This window comes from Tamandua tetradactyla, chromosome 15 (genome assembly GCF_023851605.1).
Source record: "Tamandua tetradactyla isolate mTamTet1 chromosome 15, mTamTet1.pri, whole genome shotgun sequence".
Lineage (NCBI taxonomy): Eukaryota > Metazoa > Chordata > Mammalia > Pilosa > Myrmecophagidae > Tamandua > Tamandua tetradactyla.
The window spans coordinates 87,805,882-87,827,655 of record NC_135341.1 but is presented as its reverse complement, the minus strand read 5'-3'; the positions used below and the strand labels follow the sequence as shown (position 1 = coordinate 87,827,655).

The window sequence follows — 21,774 nt, the reverse complement described above, 5'->3', positions numbered from 1 at the left end:
CAATCTCTTTATAAATTCTGGATACTAGACCTTTATCTGATATATCATTTCCAAATATTGTCTCCCATTGTGAAGGCTGTCTTTCTACTTTCTTGATGAAGTTCTTTGATGCACAAAAGTGTTTAATTTTGAGGAGTTCCCATTTATTTATTTCCTTCTTCAGTGCTCTTGCTTTAGGTTTAAGGTCCATAAAACCGCCTCCAGTTGTAAGATCCATAAGATATCTCCCAACATTTTCCTCTAACTGTTTTATGGTCTTAGACCTAATGTTTAGATCTTTGATCCATTTTGAGTTAACTTTTGTATAGGGTGTGAGAGATGGGTCTTCTTTCATTCTTTTGCATATGGATATCCAGTTCTCTAGGCACCATTTATTGAAGAGACTGCTCTGTCCCAGGTGATTTGGCTTGATTGCCTTATCAAAGATCAAATGTCCATAGATGAGAGGGTCTATATCTGAGCACTCTATTCGATTCCATTGGTCGATATATCTATCTTTATGCCAATACCATGCTGTTTTGACCACTGTGGCTTCATAATATGCCTTAAAGTCAGGCAGCGCGAGACCTCCAGCTTCGTTTTTTTTCCTCAAGATGTTTTTAGCAATTCGGGGCACCCTGCCCTTCCAGATAAATTTGCTTATTGGTTTTTCTATTTCTGAAAAATAAGTTGTTGGGATTTTGATTGGTATTGCATTGAATCTGTAAATCAATTTAGGTAGGATTGACATCTTAACTATATTTAGTCTTCCAATCCATGAACACGGTATGCCCTTCCATCTATTTAGGTCTTCTGTGATTTCTTTTAGCAGTTTTTTGTAGTTTTCTTTATATAGCTTTTTGTCTCTTTAGTTAAATTTATTCCTAGGTATTTTATTCTTTTAGTTGCAATTGTAAATGGGATTCGTTTCTTGATTTCCCCCTCAGCTTGTTCATTACTAGTGTATAGAAATGCTACAGATTTTTGAATGTTGATCTTGTAACCTGCTACTTTGCTGTACTCATTTATTAGCTCTAGTAGTTTTGTTGTGGATTTTTCCGGGTTTTCGACGTATAGTATCATATCGTCTGCAAACAGTGATAGTTTTACTTCTTCCTTTCCAATTTTGATGCCTTGTATTTCTTTTTCTTGTCTAATTGCTCTGGCTAGAACCTCCAACACAATGTTGAATAATAGTGGTGATAGTGGACATCCTTGTCTTGTTCCTGATCTTAGGGGGAAAGTTTTCAATTTTTCCCCATTGAGGATGATATTAGCTGTGGGTTTTTCATATATTCCCTCTATCATTTTAAGGAAGTTCCCTTGTATTCCTATCTTTTGAAGTGTTTTCAACAGGAAAGGATGTTGAATCTTGTCGAATGCCTTCTCTGCATCAATTGAGATGATCATGTGATTTTTCTGCTTTGATTTGTTGATATGGTGTATTACATTAATTGATTTTCTTATGTTGAACCATCCTTGCATACCTGGGATGAATCCTACTTGGTCATGATGTATAGCTCTTTTAGTGTGCTGCTGGATTCGATTTGCTAGAATTTTATTGAGGATTTTTGCATCTGTATTCATTAGAGAGATTGGTCTGTAGTTTTCTTTTTTTGTAATATCTTTGCCTGGTTTTGGTATGAGGGTGATGTTGGCTTCATAGAATGAATTAGGTAGTTTTCCCTCCACTTCGATTTTTTTGAAGAGTTTGAAGAGAATTGGTACTAATTCTTTCTGGAACGTTTGGTAGAATTCACATGTGAAGCCATCTGGTCCTGGACTTTTCTTTTTAGGAAGCTTTTGAATGACTAATTCAATTTCTTTACTTGTGATTGGTTTGTTGAGGTCATCTATTTCTTCTTGAGTCAAAGTTGGTTGTTCATGTCTTTCCAGGAACCCGTCCATTTTCTCTAAATTGTTGTATTTATTAGCGTAAAGTTGTTCATAGTATCCTGTTATTACCTCCTTTATTTCTGTGAGGTCAGTAGTTATGTCTCCTCTTCCATTTCTGATCTTATTTATTTGCATCCTCTCTCTTCTTCTTTTTGTCAATCTTGCTAAGGGCCCATCAATCTTATTGATTTTCTCATAGAACCAACTTCTGGCCTTATTGATTTTCTCTATTGTTTTCATATTTTCAATTTCATTTATTTCTGCTCTGATCTTTGTTATTTCTTTCCTTTTGCTTGCTTTGGGATTAGTTTGCTGTTCTTTCTCCAGTTCTTCCAATTGAACAGTTAATTCCTGCATTTTTGCCTTTTCTTCTTTTCTGATATAGGCATTTAGGGCAATAAATTTCCCTCTTAGCACTGCCTTTGCTGCATCCCATAAGTTTTGATATGTTGTGTTTTCATTTTCATTTGCCTCGAGGTATTTACTAATTTCTCTTGCAATTTCTTCTTTGACCCACTCGTTGTTTAAGAGTGTGTTGTTGAGCCTCCAGGTATTTGTGAATTTTCTGGCATTCTGCCTATTATTGATTTCCAACTTCATTCCTTTATGATCCGAGAAAGTGTTGTGTATGATTTCAATCTTTTTAAATTTGTTAAGACTTGCTTTGTGACCCAGCATATGGTCTATCTTTGAGAATGATCCATGAGCACTTGAGAAAAAGGTGTATCCTGCTGTTGTGGGATGTAATGTCCTATAAATGTCTGTTAAGTCTAGCTCATTTATGGTAATATTCAGATTCTCTATTTCTTTATTGATCCTCTGTCTAGATGTTCTGTCCATTGATGAGAGTGGGGAATTGAAGTCTCCAAGTATTATGGTATTTGTGTCTATTTCCCTTTTCAGTGTTTGCAGTGTATTCCTCACGTATTTTGGGGCATTCTGGTTCAGTGCATAAATATTTATGATTGTTATGTCTTCTTGTTTAATTGTTCCTTTTATTAGTATATAGTGTCCTTCTTTGTCTCTTTTAACTGTTTTACATTTGAAGTCTAACTTGTTGGATATTAGTATAGCCACTCCTGCTATTTTCTGGTTGTTATTTGCATGAAATATCTTTTCCCAACCTTTCACTTTCAATCTATGTTTATCTTTGGGTCTAAGATGTGTTTCCTGTAGACAGCATATAGAAGGATCCTGTTTTTTAATCCATTCTGCCAATCTATGTCTTTTGATTGGGGAATTCAGTCCATTAACATTTAGTGTTATTACTGTTTGGATAATATTTTCCTCTGCCATTTTGCCTTTTGTATTATATATATATCATATCTGACTTTCCTTCTTTCTACACTCTTCTCCATACCTCTCTCTTCTGTCTTTTTGGTTCTGACTCTAGTGCTCCCTTTAGTATTTCTTGCAGAGCTGGTCTCTTGGTCACAAATTCTCTCAGTGACTTTTTGTCTGAGAATGTTTTAATTTCTCTCTCATTTTTGAAGGACAATTTTGCTGGATATAGGAGTCTTGGTTGGCAGTTTTTCTCTTTTAGTAATTTAAATATATCATCCCACTGTCTTCTAGCCTCCATGGTTTCTGCTGAGAAATCTACACATAGTCTTATTGGGTTTCCCTTGTATGTGATGGATTGTTTTTCTCTTGCTGCTTTCAAGATCCTCTCTTTCTCTTTGACCTCTGACATTCTAACTAGTAAGTGTCTTGGAGAACGCCTATTTGGGTCTAATCTCTTTGGGGTGCGCTGCACTTCTTGGATCTGTAATTTTAGGTCTTTCATAAGAGTTGGGAAATTTTCAGTGAAAATTTCTTCCATTAGTTTTTCTCCTCCTTTTCCCTTCTCTTCTCCTTCTGGGACACCCACAACATGTATATTTGTGCGGTTCATATTGTCCTTGAGTTCCCTGATACCCTGTTCAAATTTTTCCATTCTTTTCCCGATAGTTTCTGTTTCTTTTTGGAATTCAGATGTTCCATCCTCCAAATCACTAATTCTATCTTCTGTCTCTTTGAATCTATCATTGTAGGTATCCATTGTTTTTTCTATCTTTTCTACTTTGTCCTTCACTTCCATAAGTTCTGTGATTTCCTTTTTCAGTTTTTCTATTTCTTCTTTATGTTCAGCCCATGTCTTCTTCATGTCCTCCCTCAATTTATCGATTTCGTTTTTGAAGAGGTTTTCCATTTCTGTTCGTATATTTAGCATTAGTTGTCTCAGCTCCTGTATCTCATTTGAACTATTGGTTTGTTCCTTTGACTGGGCCATATTTTCAATTATTTGAGCGTGATCCGTTATCTTCTGTTGGCGTCTGCGCATTTAGACAGATTTCCCTGGGTATTGGATCCAAAAGTTTGGAAGATTTTTCTGTGAAATCTCTGGGTTCTGTTTTTCTTATCCTGCCCAGTAGGTGGCGCTCGTGGCACACGTTTGTCTGCAGGTCCCACCAGTAAAAGGTGCTGTGGGACCTTAAACTTTGGAAAACTCTCGCCGTCCTGGGGGTTCGCTAGCCGAAGCGGCTTGTGCCGGCCCGGGGTCCGAACGCAGGGAGGGTTGCTGGTCGCCGCAGCCAGGGAAAGAACCCGTCCGAATTTCCTAGTCGGCCCTGGGCAACAAGCGTGGCGGGAGGGCGCCAGCGGCAGCGGCCCGCCCGAGAGAGTGCACGTTCCCCGGGAGTCACGGGTTTGGAAGGGGCCTCCCGCACCCGTCACCGTTCTCCGCGGCCTGGGGGTTTCCAATCCAATTCTCTCAGTTGGTCCGGGGGCTGCGCGTGGTGTGGGCGCCAGCCGCCTTGGTTTCAGGGGACCACCTCTCCAATTCTCCCAGCCGGCCCGGGAAGGGGGAAGGGAGTAACTCCGGCCGCTTGCCACCCCGCCCAGTAAGGCCCGCGCGCCTTGGCGATCTCACCCAAGCTGCTTCTCTCAGCCAGCCAGCCGTTCCAGGTTGGGGTACGCTGTCTTTTTTATCTCTGTTGTGGCTTTGGGCGCTTTCTGTATCGTTTCTACTCCCCTAGTAGGTGTCCTGGAGAAGAAACTAAGATCCGCGCGTCTTACTAAGCCGCCATCTTCCAGGAAGTCTCCTTTGTAGAATCTTATATATTGCCCTAGGTATTCTTTAGGATTGGCTGGAGGTTTTGGTTGGGGTTTGGCAAGTTATGATAGGTAGCAAGGTCTACCTGAAGCTTGCATAAGAGTGACCTCCAAAGTAGCCTCTCAACTCTATTTGAACTCTCCCTGCCACTGATACTTAATTAATTACACTTCTTTTTCCCCTTTTGGTCACAATGGAATTGTTGATCCCCTGGTGCCAGGCCTGGATTCACCCCTGGGAGTCGTCTCCCATGTCGCCAGGGAGACTTTCACCCCTGGATGTCATGTCCCATGTAGGGGGGAGAGCAATGATTTCACTTGCAGAGTTGGGCTTAAAGAGACTGAGGCCACATCTGAGCAACAATTACTTCCTCCAGAAGTAATTTTAGGCATGCCTATAGGTAGTCTAAGCTTCTCTGCTACCTACATAAGCTTCACAAGAGTAAGCCTCATGATGGAGGGCATGGCCTATTGATTTGGGTGTCCCTAAAGTTTGACAGGGTATTGGGTTTTCCTGATGGTGAAGTTTAATAGTTGCATATTTTTTCTCCCATCCCTCAAGGGACTTTGCCAATACTTTTTGATTATCTGCCAACAATATTCTAGGATGTGTCCAGGCGTTACTTTAAGCTATACAGGATTAAAGGTGTTTTCTTTCTCATTCTGGATCCCTGGGTTTCAATTGTTTAAATGAGCTGTCCAGACAGGTTGAGTGAGATTATGTGCTACAGAAAACTTAGTTTCTGGACAAAATAAACCTTTCTTCCTTTGGTCTTAAAGGGTATGTGTGGTTCTAAAATATAGACAATGTCTTCCTTACTCCTGTATTCTGAATTACCTTAATCCCAACATGATCAGTTTCTATTTTATCTCTATAATGCCAGGTTATACATATATAAAACAGCCACTCAAAATCTAGAAATGGCAATTACCACTCCAGACTAAATGTGACTGCTACAAGAACTTATAATCTAGGCCCCTGTTTTCTTATAAGCATTTTCTAAAGGAGACCATACAATAATTACTCTTCTGTTTCTGGCTTATTTTGCCTCACCAAATGTCCCACAGGTTCATCCATAATGTTGCATGCCTCACAACTTCGTTCCTTTTTGTAACAGCACAATATCTAATCATATGTACACACCATAGTTTGCCAATCTACTTCTCAGTCAATGCATCCTTCAGCCACCATGGTCATAAAAGTGGAATCATACAGTATCTATCCTTTTGTGTTTGGCTTATTTCACTCAGCATTATGTCCTCAAGGCTCATCCATCTTGTCATGTGCTTCAGGACATCATTTTGTCTTACTGCTGCGTAATATTCCATCACATGTATATACCGCATTTTGTTGACCCACTCATCTGTTGATGGGCATGTGGCTTGTTTCCATCTTTTGGCAACTGTGAATAATGCTGCTATGGGCATTGGTGTGCAAATGTCTGTTTGTGTCGTTGCTTTCAGCTCTTCTGGGTATATACCAAGTAGTGCTAGTGCTGGGTCATAGGGCAACCGATATTTAGTTTCCTAAGGAACCACCAAGCAGTCTTCCACAGTGACTGCACCGTTAGGCATTCCTACCACAGTGCATAAGTGTCCCAGTTTCTCCACATCCTCTCCAACATTTATAATTTCCTGTTTGTTTAATAGCAGCCATTCTTATAGCTGTGAGGTGGTATCTCATTGTCGTCTTGATCTGCATTTCCCTTATAGCCAGTGAGAATGAGCATCTCTTCATGTGCTTTTGAGCCATCTGTATTTGCTCTTCACAGAAATGCCTGTTCATATCTTAAGCTCATTTTATAATTGGGTGCTTTCTTCTGTTGTTGAGTTGGATGATATTTTTTATATACAGGAAATCAAACCTTTTTCTGATGTGTGATTTCCAAATATTTTCTCCCATTGAGTTGGCTGCCTCTTCACCTTTTTGAAAAAGTCTTTCGAGGTACAGAAGCATTTGATTTTGAAGAGTTCCCATTTATCTATGTTTTCTTTTGTTGCCTGTGCTTTGGGTGTAAAGTTGAGGAAGCTGCCTCCTATTACTAGGTCTTGAAGATATTTCCCTACATTTTCTTCTAAAGGCTTTATGGTGCTAGTTCTTATATTTAGGTGTTTGATCCACTTTAAGTTAATTTTTGTGTGGGGTGTAAGATGGGGGTCCTCTTTCATCCTTTCGGCTATTGATATCCAGTTCTCCCATGCGCATTTACTGAAAAGACTATTTTATACTAGTTCAGTGGATTTGGGGGCCTTGTCAAAAATCAGTTGACCATAGATTTGGTGGTCTGTTTCTGCACTTGTGATTCAATTCCATTGATCAGTGCGCTGTTTTGACCAGTGTGGCTTTATAATAAGTTTCAAAACCAGAAAGTGTTAATCCTCCCACTTTGTTCTTCTTTTTAAGGATGCTTTTAACTATTTGGGGTCTCTTTCCCTTCCAGATGAATTTGGTAACTAGCTCTTCCAAGTCTTCAAAGTAGGTTGTTGAAATTTCGATTGGTAGTGTGTTGAATCTGTAGATCACTTTGGGTAGAATCGACACCTTAACTATATTTAACCTTCCTGTCCATGAGCAAGGAATGTCTTTATATATGCTTTTCAGACTCAGTATTTAAGACTTAAAAATCAAATTGGCACTGCGCAGAGTGATCACTCAACTTACCAACAAACTCTTTTTATATTTTGGTAGTTTTTTTGTGGTTTCAAAAGATTTTTTTTTCTCATCATTTTGGGAATTTACTTATTAAGTTCTTTTAAATCCAGGATTTTAAGGACTGAACATGTTCACTGTAAGCACTTTAAGGGAACCAATAACCACTCTCTCTTCACTGCTGAGTGGCTTTGCCAAAGTCAGGGATTGACAGGTGACCCACGGCTGAGAAGTCAGAGACACTTGTTCTGTTATAGTACCCAGATTCCGGTTTGGGTTATAGGGATGTTCGTACTTTTTTTGTGCTAGAAGTTAATGAGGCCTTCGCATTTCATAGGAAGTCAAGGTGCCATAATCTTGACTTACTCACCAAACTCCACCTGATGATTACAGCTAATCATTAGCTAGGGACCAAGAATTAGCATTAAGTGACAAAGCAGACTTTTCCTAAATAGAAACAGGGATTTTGCTTTTTCTCAGCATAAGATTTTCAAAATCTATTTCTATCTCCTCTGTCCTTGTTCCTTTACCCCGTTACACACACACACACACCTATTGCCTCTGAAAGGAGCCATCGTCCTTTTTACTCTTTTATTTAAATGGCATTTGCCTTCTTTCCTCTCACCCGTTTCCATGTGGATGCTCTCTAACAATGGACCTGCGGCATTTTTAAAAGCTGACTTTTCCAAGAAGGTGGGAGGAGGTTTCAGTAAAATTCTAATGAATATAGATCATTTAGAGGAGCTAGTGAAGTATCATGATTGAATTCTGTCCTTTCGCCCATAGAATTTGCAATTTATCTCTAATGCAGTCCCCTGAGGGCAGTACACACGAGTTACACACCCTTTAGGCAGATGGAGGGACAATACAGGCAAACCGGGCCGCAACTGCTGCTGTACACGCACACACATCACAGGTGGGAAGGGGGGGCGGGAACCAGCCAGAAGGAGCCTCGCCCTGCTACCTGCCCGGCTACCTGCCCGGCTACCTGCCCGGCTACCTGTGTGGCCTGCTCCCTCCGCCACTGGCTTGGCTGCCTCGCTCTCCCCTTCTCAGCCACCATGTGAAGAAGTCTCTAGTTTTAATCCATCTCACAAGACATCCTCTGCATCCCAGATGCTTTATTACCAGTGGGTCACTTGTTTCATGCCCTAGTTCTCAAGGAGTATTTCCCCCACCGCGTTCCTGGGGGCACCCGCTGTTTGTCCCTCTTGCCCTGGGCCCTGTGAGCCGCTGGGGCCTGTGGCGGAGCCAAGCAGCAGAACCGCAGCCGGAGGGGTGGACGCCGGGTCTGGGCCACGGGACATGCACGTGTTGAATCAATAGACTTAGCACCCAAATGACATGGAGGGTCGGGTCGAGCCCGGACATGCACCCAGGCTGGGTGGTGTCAGCACGGAGTTGTACCTCTGCCCATCTCACGCGTGTGATACCACCTCGCAGCCTCGCTGTCCTGTTCGCCTGGGCTTGGGGTCTGGAGCTGCCCCGTGGGACCTGCTATCCACTGCCTGCGTGTCCCCATGCCCAGGGCAGCCCCCGATGGCCAGGGGAGCCCCAGAAGGTGTGGTCCAGGGCGCAGGGTCGGTGCCCTACGATGCTCCCACGAGGGGCCACGTAGGTCCTCACTGGCCCTGCGTGTCCCTTTCGCAAGTCAGGGTAGGCCTCTCCTTCGGCCACTGCTGCCCCGGCCTGTCAGTGTCTGTGAACCCCTCGTCCAGTCTTCTGAGGGTTCCTGGGCCCACGGCGAGCATCTGGTGGAAAGGAAGGAGGCTCCCCCGTGCATTGAGGGACGATGGGTCACCCCCAGGCCCGCGCCCCAGCCTCGGCCTTCCCAGTGCCTCCAGGTACTCACGAGGGAACCTGCTGCCCCGCTGGGCCTTGTGACCTGTGGCGTGAGGCGCAGAGTTGGGACTCTCTCGGCTCTTTCAAAATGTTTCTGGCTTGAGATTTAAATGTGGCTTGAGTCCACATCGTCCCCGGCTGAGTGGTGACAGCAGCTCCAGCAGACTGTGATCCCAGCTCTATTGCAACCACTGGAAACGTGTAATGGGATTTTACAAGCATAGTTGTGGAAGCAGAACCCCCTTTGGAAATATTTGTTGGTCCGTAACAAATATTGCTTCGCACACAAAACTGAACTTTGTGGTGGTGCCAACTGCCGGGGTAAGAGGTGATAGTCTAAGGAAACTTAGTGCTTCACTCCCAAAGATAACCTTGAACGCGAGTGAAATGATCTGCAACACTAAACAGATGAATGCAAGTTCTTAATTAACCTGAATTGTGATTTGGGGCCCAGATGTTCACTTGATTGCAAATACATGGAGGGGTGGAAGGGAGAGGGTCTGTGGGAGTGAGGTGACCCGTGCAGGTATTTCCTGAGAGATGGCCTGTCAGCAGGTGGGACGCCATCAGGCCGCCCCCGCAGCTGTCCCTAAGAGGAGGTGGGTCTGTCTACGGGGGCTTCAGGGCAGCGCGTGAGGAGGGCACCCATGGCCTGTGCGAAGCCCGTGGAAACAAGCATTTCCTTTGGCTGCACCCGCCGCCCTCAGCACGCAGCGCATGTGAAGCTGCGCAGCCCCAAACCAGCGAACGCCTGTCGTTGCTTCCTCCTGCCCTCCGTGCGGCATGCGGTGAGCTGTGAACCGGAGAGCGCCAGGAAAGCAAACTCCTTTGGTTTCGTGTTTTCTCCTTAACGGTTGTGAACCCACGATTCCACACAGGTTCGTGGGCACCCTCTGTTCAGGCAGCGTTTATTCTCCTTCGGGCACCGCAGCGGGGTTTCTGCGGGACATCTACTGTGGTGTCCCCTTCCCCAGCAAGGCTGCTAGAAGCTCAGCGCGACGGATTTGCAGGAAACCCTGCATCTTTGGTGTTTGGCACTTGCTTACAGCCAGCATGCATCCCCATTTGATACTTTCCCAAAAGCTCCGGTTCCACGGGCCTCATTAAAGAAAGGATGAACTCAGTATTTGATCTATCTGTGAGTTTATTGCTCATTTTGCCCCAGAACAGTATCATAAGGTTCTGATAGATTAGTTGGAATACTTAAATGCCTCTTTATTCTTATAAGTAGAGCTCAGAGTTTTTGTTTTTGTTTTTACTTCTTTTGTGCAAATGGTGAAAGATATGGAATCATCCCCACAATATTAATGTAAACAGCAGTAACAACAACTAACATTTGTGCAGTCCTTTTTCTCTGTCCAAGATAGTGTCCTAAGCATTGTCTCTTGTAAACACATTTAATCCCCACTCTCTGGAGGGGGCATCATTGTTCTCATCCCCATTTTCAGACGAAGACACTGAGGCAGAGGAAGATAATTAATGCAGAAGGACAGTTGTCACCAGAGGAAGAATGACCAGCTGGGATGTGGGTGTTGGTAGGAGAGCCACGAGACGTGGTGACTTCGTGTGTCAAAGCTGCCTGAATGCCATATACCAGAAACAGAATGGATTTTTAACAGGGGAAATTATTAAGTTGCAAGTTTACAGTTCTAAGGCTATGAAAATGTCCAAATTAAGGCAAGACTATAAAAATGTCCAAACCAAGGCACCCAAGGAGACATACCTTGGCTCGAGAAGGCCAGTGATGCTAAGAACTTCCCCCTTAGCTGGAAAAGCACGTGGAGATGTCGGCTGGCTTTCTCTCCAGGCTTCTTCGGTGGGTTCCCTGAGGGCGTTTTCTTTCTTCATTTTCAAGACTCTCTGGCTGGTGAGCTCTGTCGGTTCTGAAGCTTTTTCAAAAATGCTTCCCTCTTAAAGAATTCAAGTAAGTGACCCCACCTTGAATGGGTGGAGACATGTCTCCATAGAAACCATCTAATCAAAAGTTACCACCCATAATTGGGTGGGTCACATCTTCACCGAAACAATAAAAAATATCCCACCCGGCAATATTGACCAGGATTAAAGAACATGGCTTTTCTGGGGTCCATAATAGCTTTGCAGTGGGACACATGGCATATAGTTTCATATTAAAATTCAGTAAGGAAGAGAACGTCTCCATTAAGCAATCCCAGCATGTAAATTGTTCTTGGGTGTTAGCAAAATGCCTCATGTTGCAATGGATGCATTGAAAAATTTTTTGTCCTTGCAAAGTAGGACTGGAATTTCTCAGACCTTTCCCCTCCAAAGGTGGTCTTTGCTTCAGTCCTGTGATGGGGAAGTACTTGTGGAGCTGTTTATCTGGGTGTATGCCCACGTGACAGACCCAGTGCCCCAGCCCCTAGCGAGCATCGTAGCCAGGCCACACATCAGGGAGAGCCAACCAAATCCCACTGCTCAATTTACTAGCAGGTGGAAAGCTTTGGCAAGTTCATCAACCTTCCTGAGTCATTTATCTGTAAAGTAAGGACAATATCTCCATCATTAGATTGTTGGAAGAATTAAGTTGGGTGAAATATATAAAGTTACTTTATCTCTCTACACCACAGTTTCCTCAACTGTAAATGGAAATAATAATGGGCCCTCCTTCAGAGAGTTACTGTGAGGATTAAGTAAGATAATGCTCATAAAAATGCTTAGCACAGTGCTTCACAGAGCAGACATATAATAAGCAAACCACAATGCTGTCTACAGCTAACATAAGCATTGGAGTGCTCATAAAATATTTGAGAACCCGACCTTATTTTCTGTTTTCACTTTGAGAGTTAGTTTCTGGTCTTGCCTGCACCTGTTTATGATTGGATTTTAATTCTAGGTAGATTTCCATCTTTAGTGGCTATTAACCTACTTCTCCATTTCGTCGTATTAACTATTACGACTAAAAATTTCACATATCACAGCACCCTTTGGAGCTAAGATTTCATTAGTGAGGATAAAAGGGACTGAAAAGTTGGCCAAAGGGTCACAATTCCCCTTAGATCCTGAGAATTATTCTCTCTTTTAAATGAATAGACTCACAGTAGTGGGACTCAAATTCCTTATTCTGCTTTAAAAAGAAAAAGAAATAAGAATATTTGCAAGTTACTTTTATCTTTGGTACTATCTCAAATTCACTTTCCTTTCAATATTAGGTGTAAGAGAAAAATTCTCAAAGCCCACAGACTAATTCAATTCTGACAGGCCTTTTCAGACTAAATTGCAAAGTAATTTAAGATCTCCTTTCAAAGAAAACGCACATATAATTCATAACAAACCTCCTTTAACTCTTCTTCCCTTTTAACCAATTTTAAACTCAGAGCTCTCTTTGTCACCTTTGGAACTTAATGGGCCAGAGCCACTTAGGAACCTGTCAAAGGCTGCTTTGGGTGCTGAAATCTGTACCCGTTCTTGATGTCATTATCAGCCTGGCTCAGACTAAGCCCTCGGTGCATCCCCTGTGGAGGGACGATTCCTGCTCACGCTATCCGTGGCAAGTGGACTGCATGGAATACAGCCCCCCAAGTTCATGCCCACCAGAACTGTAAACCTGACCCTATTTGGAAATAGGGTCTTCGCCGATGTAATCAGGCTAAGAGGTCAGGCTGGATGAGAATGGGCCCGAGAGCCAACCAAGAAGCGGGGATTTGGACCTGGAGACACAGACATGCAGGGAGAGCCCCGGTGACCACAACGCAGAGATCAGAGCGATGCAGCCACCAGCCTGGGCGCTCCAAGGAGGGCCGCCAGCCCAGAGGCAGAAGAGGGGAGGGTTGTCTCTCAGGCTTCTGAGGAAGCATGGCCTGGAGACACTCGATGCCTGACGTCTGACCTCCTGAACTGTGAAAGAACAAATTTCTCTTGTTTTAAGCCAACCAGTTTGTGGCATTTGTCACAGCAGCCCTGAGAAAGTAAAAAGTGGGATTTGAGCTGGCCCAGGAAGCCCGGGAAACTTCATCCCTCTCCTGCAGTGCCTGGAGGAAGCTGGAAACCAGACACCAGGTCCATGACTCTAGAGGGAGCAAGACTTTGAGGTCTCATTACCAGGGACGTGGGGCACAGGTTTCCTCCAACACACCCAGCAGGTAATTCGTTCACTCTACAGTTAAGTATCTCTAATGACAGAGAACTACTACCCTTTTAGAGCGCCCACTCCATTTTCCAGTTCTGAAATAGAGTAAGAGGTTGAAGCCTGTCTCCCTGGGATGTTCTTTCCTTGGGACATTGGCGCCTTCTGGAAACACAAAACGAGGCGAGTCCTCCCTCCGTGTGATCATCCTGCAAATGCAGCTGCAGCTGTACCTGCTAAATCCACCTAGCCTTCCTTCTAGTCCTTCCTTCAGCTGTCCTCCTCAGGCTCCTTCTCCTTGTCCTGCAGTCCTCTGTGGCCGTCAGGACTCCTCCAGATGACAGAATCCAGACGGGTGGCCTGGCCTGCTCCAGCCTTGGAGCACACGGGGCCTTGTTGTCTCCTCCAGCTTCACCTGGAATGGTCTGCACCATCTCTCTCCAGGGGCTGCCCTTTCACCCCTGCAAGTAATCCCACATCCTAACCATGACCTTCAAGGCCTGACAAGGCCCTGGCCTCCTGCAGCCCTGCCTGCCCCTCACTCACCTCCCCCAGCCCACATGCCCGCTCGCCGCTCCTCAGACCCACTGAGGTCACTGCCTCAGGATCAGAAGGTACTTCTTGCTTCAAACAGATAAATTTCACTTCATTCAAGACCCCACTTAATGTTTTTCCAAGAGGTCTTCCTGACCACGCTAACTAAAGCTGTGCTTGTCACTATCCTGTCCCTTCCTGCGGCTTTGTTTTCTCACATTCCGCTTTCATCTCTTGCCATTAAATCATGCATTTATCTGCTCTGTTATTTATTTCATGTCTTCTCCACTAGAATGTAAGGAACATGAGGTCAGGAGCTTTGCTATGCTCCTGGCTGTCTCTTCAGTGTCCAGAACGACATCTGCACTTAGTATGTGATCAGTAAATTGTTGAAGGAATAACCCCACCCAGACTTCATTCATCCCGAGATGGAATTAGTCTGGAAGCGTTCGTGACCCACCAACTCATGTTCCCGCAGAATCCCACTGTCTTTTTCTGGTGTGCCTGACATTAAAATGGCAAAACAATATTTTTCAAAAATCTGGGAAACGTGCTGGGGGCCGTTCACTCTCTGGAATGAACTTGGGTTCTTAGGGAGCAGTCATCAAAGCAAACGGTCTCCCAGAAACTGAGAGTGAATCTCTGACTCGGATACACGCCTCTCCACCCAGCAGTCACTGCCCTTCGGGAAGTGACACCTTGAGGGCTCCAGCTGGGCCAACTTCGGGCAGGGCCCTAGTGATTAAGAGGCAGCTCTCCCAGTGCCCCCAACCCCTGGCGTCATCCTGCTTTACAGCAGGGTCTCTTCACAGAGCTTCATCAGCCTTTGGCAGAACATAAACCAAAATAGTGGACAAGCAGATACCAGAGTGAATTCCAGTGTGCAGACACAACTCTCGGCCCCATAAAAATCAATTCCTTATTCATAATTAAGCAAGTTCTCCAAGAAAGGGCAGGTTGGTACCATTATTAAAAGATAAATAATAGATAAAGACCCACTTGTTTCTCTCTCTGTCTTTTTCTTTAGGGATAAAGAATTTTAAACACAAAACAGCACTGTAATTATTTTTTCTTCTGTTTGTTTCTTACCAGTGATACTCAGGCCCGACTAATAGAACAACCTTTAAACATTTTCATTGTCCCTCTCTGTTGTTTCTCCTTGAAATGTGTCTTGTGTCCTTGGGAGCATTTTCCAGACTGGAATTAGAACTCACAGCTGAAAGCAAAAGTCGCTAAATAGCTCTAGACTAAAAAGAACAGCAGCCTGGGCCCATCTGCTTATTAATTAGCAACAGAATTGGTATCATTTCCTTCAGTCCCCACCCCTACCCCTTTTGCAGCCTCCTCATCTGAAAAGTGAGTGGGCCCTACCCTGGGAGGGAGCAGGGTTTGTGGAGTGAGGCTGAGCCCCTCCCCAGAGAGTGCCTTCCTCTCCTGGAGCCGGGCAAAGGGGCCTGGGCGGGGGTCTTCAGAGAAGACAGGCTACCTGCAAAAAGGCGGGGCTGCCAGCTCCTTCCCAGCTGAGGGAGCGCCAGGGGAGCTGAGGACGTCAGTCAGAGTCTTGGCTGAGTCTCCTGGGACTGTGGGAGTGCACAGGTGCTCGGGGACTGAGGGTCCCTGGCTGGCGTATCTGGGGGTAGGAGGCGCGAGCCCACCCAGCGCCCTGCTCTGTCGCCCATGGATGGGAGGTTTAAAGAGGGGCAGAGTCATTGAGCTGCCCAGTGGCCATGGATCCAAGCCACGGTAAAAAGGAAGGTGCAGCTGGCAGGGCTGGTGGAAAATGAGCTGCACCCTGGAGGGGGGTTGCCACAAAATAGAAGTGGGAGGTCCCACCAAGTCAACAGATGCTTCCAGGAGAGGGACCAAGAGGGGAGCCCTGGCAGAGAGCCCCCCACCCTCCTCCCTGACCCTAACACCTGGAGATCCAGCGCCCAGGAGGGGGAAGAGTGCAGCCCCTCTCCCCCGCTCCCAGGCCCTGCTCCCCACTGCCCTGGTGATGCTGCCGAGGGTGGGGAGGAATCCTGCTTTGAAGATTTAGGTTTTAAGCTGGACTGCACTGTTTCAATAACTGAAAGAAATGAAATAATAGAATTTGACCAAGACATCATTAACAGAGCTACTTACCCAGCACAAAAACGGATTCAATATAGTACAGTTGGAAGCAATTGGGGAAAACTCATTTATATTCTAACAATCAAGAACTTCTCCACAAACATTGTGTCAGTAGTTAAAAACTTTTTATTAGGGCTTAAACATGTGGAAAAGACAATGGAAGGTCCTTTTGTATACCCTTGGCTATTGTAATCTTTTTCTCATTAATGATTAGTTTCATAGAAATCCTAAAAGATATCCAGTGTGTTTGCTCAAGTCTTTCCTTTAAAACACGACACTGGTTTCATCCTAACAAAGGAAGTGAGGGGGGCTGGGGGAGAAGCAAGGCTGTCCCCGTCAGGTGACAGGCCGGCCAGTGGGCGCGGGGAGCTGGGCGCACAGTCAGGAGAGGGTGTTACTGCCGAAGAACCGCCACAGGGGTCTGAGGTCGCTGGGCAGGTGCTGTGAGTAATTGTGGGACAAAATATCTAGCAGTGACGGTCACGGATAGGAGCGGACACTGATGTTTGACCACTACTGGGTGATCTCAAAGAAATTTGTCATAATCGGGAGAGAGATGACTCAGGAAGAGGGACCGTCACAGAGCTGGCGGCACTGGTGGTGTCGTTTATGGAGTGATTCCCACACCTGTGACCTCGTTTTCACCCTCAGCATCACCGCACCTCCTCCTCTTCCTCTCCTCCTTCCCAATCCTAATCCCTCCTCCTCCTCCATCGCTGTTTACTGAGCACTTACTGAGTGCCAGGCATGCCGTACAAAACAATTACAAGCTCACATGACCCCTGTGACCCAGAAGTCCTACCTTGGGGGCCAGTCGGTCAGAATGCTGGGGGGACAGGTTATGGGGTCTTGGCCCTGTTTGGGTTGAGGTGCTGACCGGTCATCTAGTCTGAGACACACTTTCAGAGCTAAACCAGGCCCCCGTTTAAGAGAAAGCACGGGCGTGCTGGTGGCAGAAGGATGCTTGTCTAGCACCATTTCAGTGCTTCATAAACACATGTGCTCATGCAATCCTGTGCCACGGGCCCTGTGACTCTCATCCTTATTCTAAAGGAAACCGAGGGACAGAGAAGTAACTTGCTCAGTCAAGGTCATGAAGCCAGTAAGGGCAGATCCAAAATTTGCACCCAGACTTCAGATTCCAGATTCTTCGCTCCTGCTGAAGTAGCTAAGCTGGGAGGCCACCGCCTGAAGGAGTGTCACCTGTGGAAAGGTGGGTTGTTGAGACACTGGAGTCACAATGGTGTCTGTGAATCACAATCAGTGCAGTGAACAAAGTGCTCACCCCCTTACTTTCATCAAAGGAATTTAGGATATTTCATCCATTTCGAAATGTTAATAAAAGAGACTGCATGTGTTTATTTCTGAGAATGGATACAAGACACTATCGCCAAACAGATATTTGCTGAATAATCTATTCCTGAACAGAACGACTCAGTAGCTCAGACTTATTTCCAATTTATGAGATGCATATTTAAACACCACTATCTATTTCAGGTCATATCATTTTCTAGGACATTGGTTCCATCCAACGCAAAAATTCCTTACCAGAAATTTGGGGATTGTAGGTCCCACTTCACCAGTGTGTACTACAAACAGTTCTTTCCAGAGTGGTGTCCCAAGAACCACCACCGCAGCGGTCAGCAGAGACCGGGTCCCCTCCAGCATACACACCCGGTAGACCGAGAATCTCCCTTGGGGCAGGGAGGGGTGGTTTTCTCTTCAAGTCCAACGGAACAAACTTGCCATAACAATGATATCCCTCCCTCGTGTCGGAGTGGAGATGCTACACACCCATCTGTTTCCAAAGAAAATACCCTCTGCAGTTGTTGTTTCCCAATCCAGGGGTCTCATGCTAGAGCCCAAACCAGAGAGTCTTGGAGTCTAGAGTCTAACTAAGTCTAGTTTGTTAGGGGTTAGAGCCTGGAGGAACAACTTCCTAAAATGTGGGGAAATGCGCTAGGGCCCTAGGGCTTCTCCTTCCTTGGCTTCACTCCTCACCAGAAGCCAGAGGACTTTGCCGGTAGAATGTCCTTCACTAAATATGGGAGAAGATGCAGCTGAAGCTGAGCGCCCGGCCTGGCCCTTGCCTGGGAGCGGATTCCTTCCCAGGCTGCTGAGGATGCTCCTCCCGCCTAGCCCCGACCTCCACCCACCCAGCCGCGAGCCCCGCGCCACCTAGGGCAGTCCTGTAGCCTGGGTCCAGTGACTGTTTCCCGGACTGCCTGCCTGGCCAGGCGCTTTCCTCCCCCAACACCCTGCTGTCCCCATGTAAAAGCGACCAGCTCCTCTCCAGCAGCCTCGGGGCCCAGGGTGCTGGGAAAGACCCCGCCTGCCCACGGTGAGAGGCAGGCCAGTGCAGTGCCGCGCGCAGACTCCCCTCATCACTGGGGGGCTTGTGGAAACCCTGAGCAGTTGATGATGATGATGATGATCGCATTCAGTGAGTGGTTATTTTGAGTGCACATAATAAGCATTCAGTGAGTGGGCCAAAAGCTCACAAGATATATATATATGAGTCTTAAATCTATCTCATATCCTCACTACATGGCTTGGGGGTAAAAGCTGCTATCTCCATTTTACAGATGATGAACCTGAATCTGTGTGTGATTAAATAGCATGCCCAAGACCACACAGCCATACATGTCCATTTGTTGACACATTGTTAAGAAGATCAAGGTCACTGTTAGGCTGGGATTGATGACCTAAATAAAAAAGCTTTGTGAATGATGGGTAATTTCAAGAGACAACTAGCATTGCAAGCCTCCTTCCTGCAGTTCTTCCTTCTTTCCCTCCTATTGTCCAATCAACCTGCCTCCAATTGTAACAGAGAAATTAGGATTTAAGGGAAGATTTTGATTACTGAATTGTTATATAGATACTCCTGTTTGCTTCCTGGTATATTGGAGTAGACAGAGGGAAATGCCTACATCTGTAAATTATAATCCAGCTGCCTTGATCTCTGCTAATGATTGTATAGACTTATCTTCTGTCCCTGGGATTGTAAAAACCTTGTGACTAACCTACATTTGCTCCAGTTATCCAGTTTTTCAACTTTAGAGTCTTGTGATCACTAAAGACAGCCCCTAATGTTTATTAACAAGGGTCCTGGCCAGCCCAGAACTAACCCACCCCAGGTCCAGTTACCTTGGTAACCGAGACTGGACCTAACCACAGTGGGCCCACCTGGCATGCGCAGTCGCTTAGACTGTAATCTGCAAGTCACCTGCTCCTCATTATAATACCAAAACCCAAACCCATCGCCATATGAAGGCTGCCATCTTCTTACATGCGTCCTGTGACTAGGCAGGTAACCAACCTGCGCCTGCTCTAATTAAGTCACCTCTAGTTACACCATCTGGGGCCCCTGTGCTCATTATCCCAAACCCTGTGCATCTTTTCTCTAATAAAGCTATCAGAACTACTGCAGTTCGCGGAGACAGATTCTGGGTCGCTAGGCCACCTCTTCTCTACGACACACCTGGTAATAAACTGTTTCTCTCTTTGAAACCCTGGGGTCTCAGGAAGTGGTCACTGAGCACGTCGGGCAGAAGAGTCCGTGGCCTTTGCCTGGCCTTTGTGTTCTCCAGCGTCCACACAGGACCTGTGTGGGGCACCAGGCTGTGTCCTGGACGTCCAAGGAGAAACAAGACCCGGGCCGGGACCAGCAGAAGCTCAGGGTCCAGGAGCCCTCCCTGCTGGTGGGCGGGAGGGGAGGCTGTCGCTGCCCTACGCCAAGGGCTCTGCTCTCACCCTCGTGCACAGACAAGGGCTGCCGTGTTCCATCCCAGACCTGGAAATGAAAGACGCGCTGTCAGCACTGCCCTTGCCTCTACAGTCGATTCAACACCGTCACTCACCCACCTTCTTGCAGGCTGTCTTCCCCCCAACAGTATCGCTTTCTTCACGAAGAAACACGAGACCTACACTTTGAACTTAGTAGCTGTGAGTCTTGGACATTTCTCTGATCCTGAGTTTCTCTTACTAACCCCACCCCAACCCCCAAAAAAATGAAGGAAAGAAGAGATAACAATCCCCCCTGTTTATCTCCTAGAGATGTTATAGGATCGGATGGAATTATAGTGTAGGTGAGAGAGGACTGTGTTGTGTAAATGTGAGGGCTTTACATATACTCGGCATGCAGTTTAAGGCTCCGAGTGATTTCCCCTCTGCTGGTCTGGCCCCCCACACACACACCCCCATGGTCTGAGGGCCACATTACAGGTTGCAGCCTCCCAGTTGAGGAGAATTATTTACAAACTTGTGTCACTATGCAAAAACCATTGCTTGGAAGGCAGGATGCAGATGCGTGTTTTCTCACCGCTTCTGTTCTTCACTGAAATGAAGGAATGTGCTGGTGAACGCGGAGGAGAAGCCCTACAAGCTTCGCCTCTGGGGCCCCAGGTTTCCTAAGGACCGTGGACTTTGAAACCCCGCTTTCCCAGGACTGCTGGATACAAAGGATCCAAATGTGGGTTTTCTTCTCTTTCTTTCTTTTTTTTTCTACAAATCACAATTTTACAAAAAGAAAAGCACTTCAAAGGCAGTTCTTTTCTCGCATAAATTTCAGGATTGCATTGAAGATCCACATTTACCCTCCTTATCCAATTACAGGGTCAAAACAGAAGCATGTGGCCTGCTTTGGGGTCAAAGAGCCAAGGCAACAGCTAAGAACATTTAAAACTTGCTCTTTCATGCCGCAGACCTCGCTGCAGGAGAACGGAATCTGCTCCCCCACGGTCTCTCAGCTAGTCTGTGGATACAAAAAGGCGGGTCAGAGAGTTAAAATGCTCTTATCATCCAAGCCAAAGAAGATGCGTTTGCATCTGTGTAAAACCAGGCTAATCTGTGAGTGTGTCTAGTGAACTTTCTGCTCTCTACACTGCTACCACTTCCCTTCCAGAACCCATTGCCAAATCTTGATTTTTTTCCTGATTAGTTTTAAAGACTTCACGTATTTAAATAAAAACTGCAAGAACAACAACAAAAAATCTGAAACTTTACTTCACTGGACTCCCAAAAGCTACTGGTTCTAAAACATCTGCTCATTTTAATGCTACTATACAGAGTTATTTCCTAAAATAGGATGTTCCTTGTCCTTGATATTAACACACTGGGATTCGAAGCCCTGGTAAAAAATAGCACATATGACATCCTCAAAAATATTTAAGCGAACAGACTGCCTACTGGTGGATTGATTTTTTTCTGTATGGAAATAAATCTACCGACAGCCACCAGAACTGGGACATAAAAGATGACATTGGGCAGCTGCTGCCATTTGTTTCCATGGGAAAATGAGGGCTTAGTTGCTCCCTGGGGATGAAACTGGGGCGCTCCAAACACCTTTGGGGCTGTTCCTGAAGGGCTACACTGGAGAAGAGGGATGCTGCGCGGTTTATGACAAGATCACAGCAGAATACTTTGAGCACGCAATGATTTGTATCACCCATTTGTGCACAGGCCATAAAAGTGCACTTTTTATCAGGAGCATTTGTGAATATATAACAGAGCTGAAGACATATGGTCACTAAATAATTTACAGTTATCTGTCTTCTCAGCAGACTCTTACACACCTCCCATGCTT

The 21,774-nt window shown here is 45.5% G+C and overlaps 1 protein-coding gene across 3 annotated transcripts in view; it reads left to right on the top strand.

Annotated features, from left to right (window-relative positions):
• Positions 1–21,774, top strand: part of SLC9A9 (solute carrier family 9 member A9) — a 558,227-nt gene that overhangs the window by 242,948 nt on the left and 293,505 nt on the right. The window lies entirely within an intron of this gene.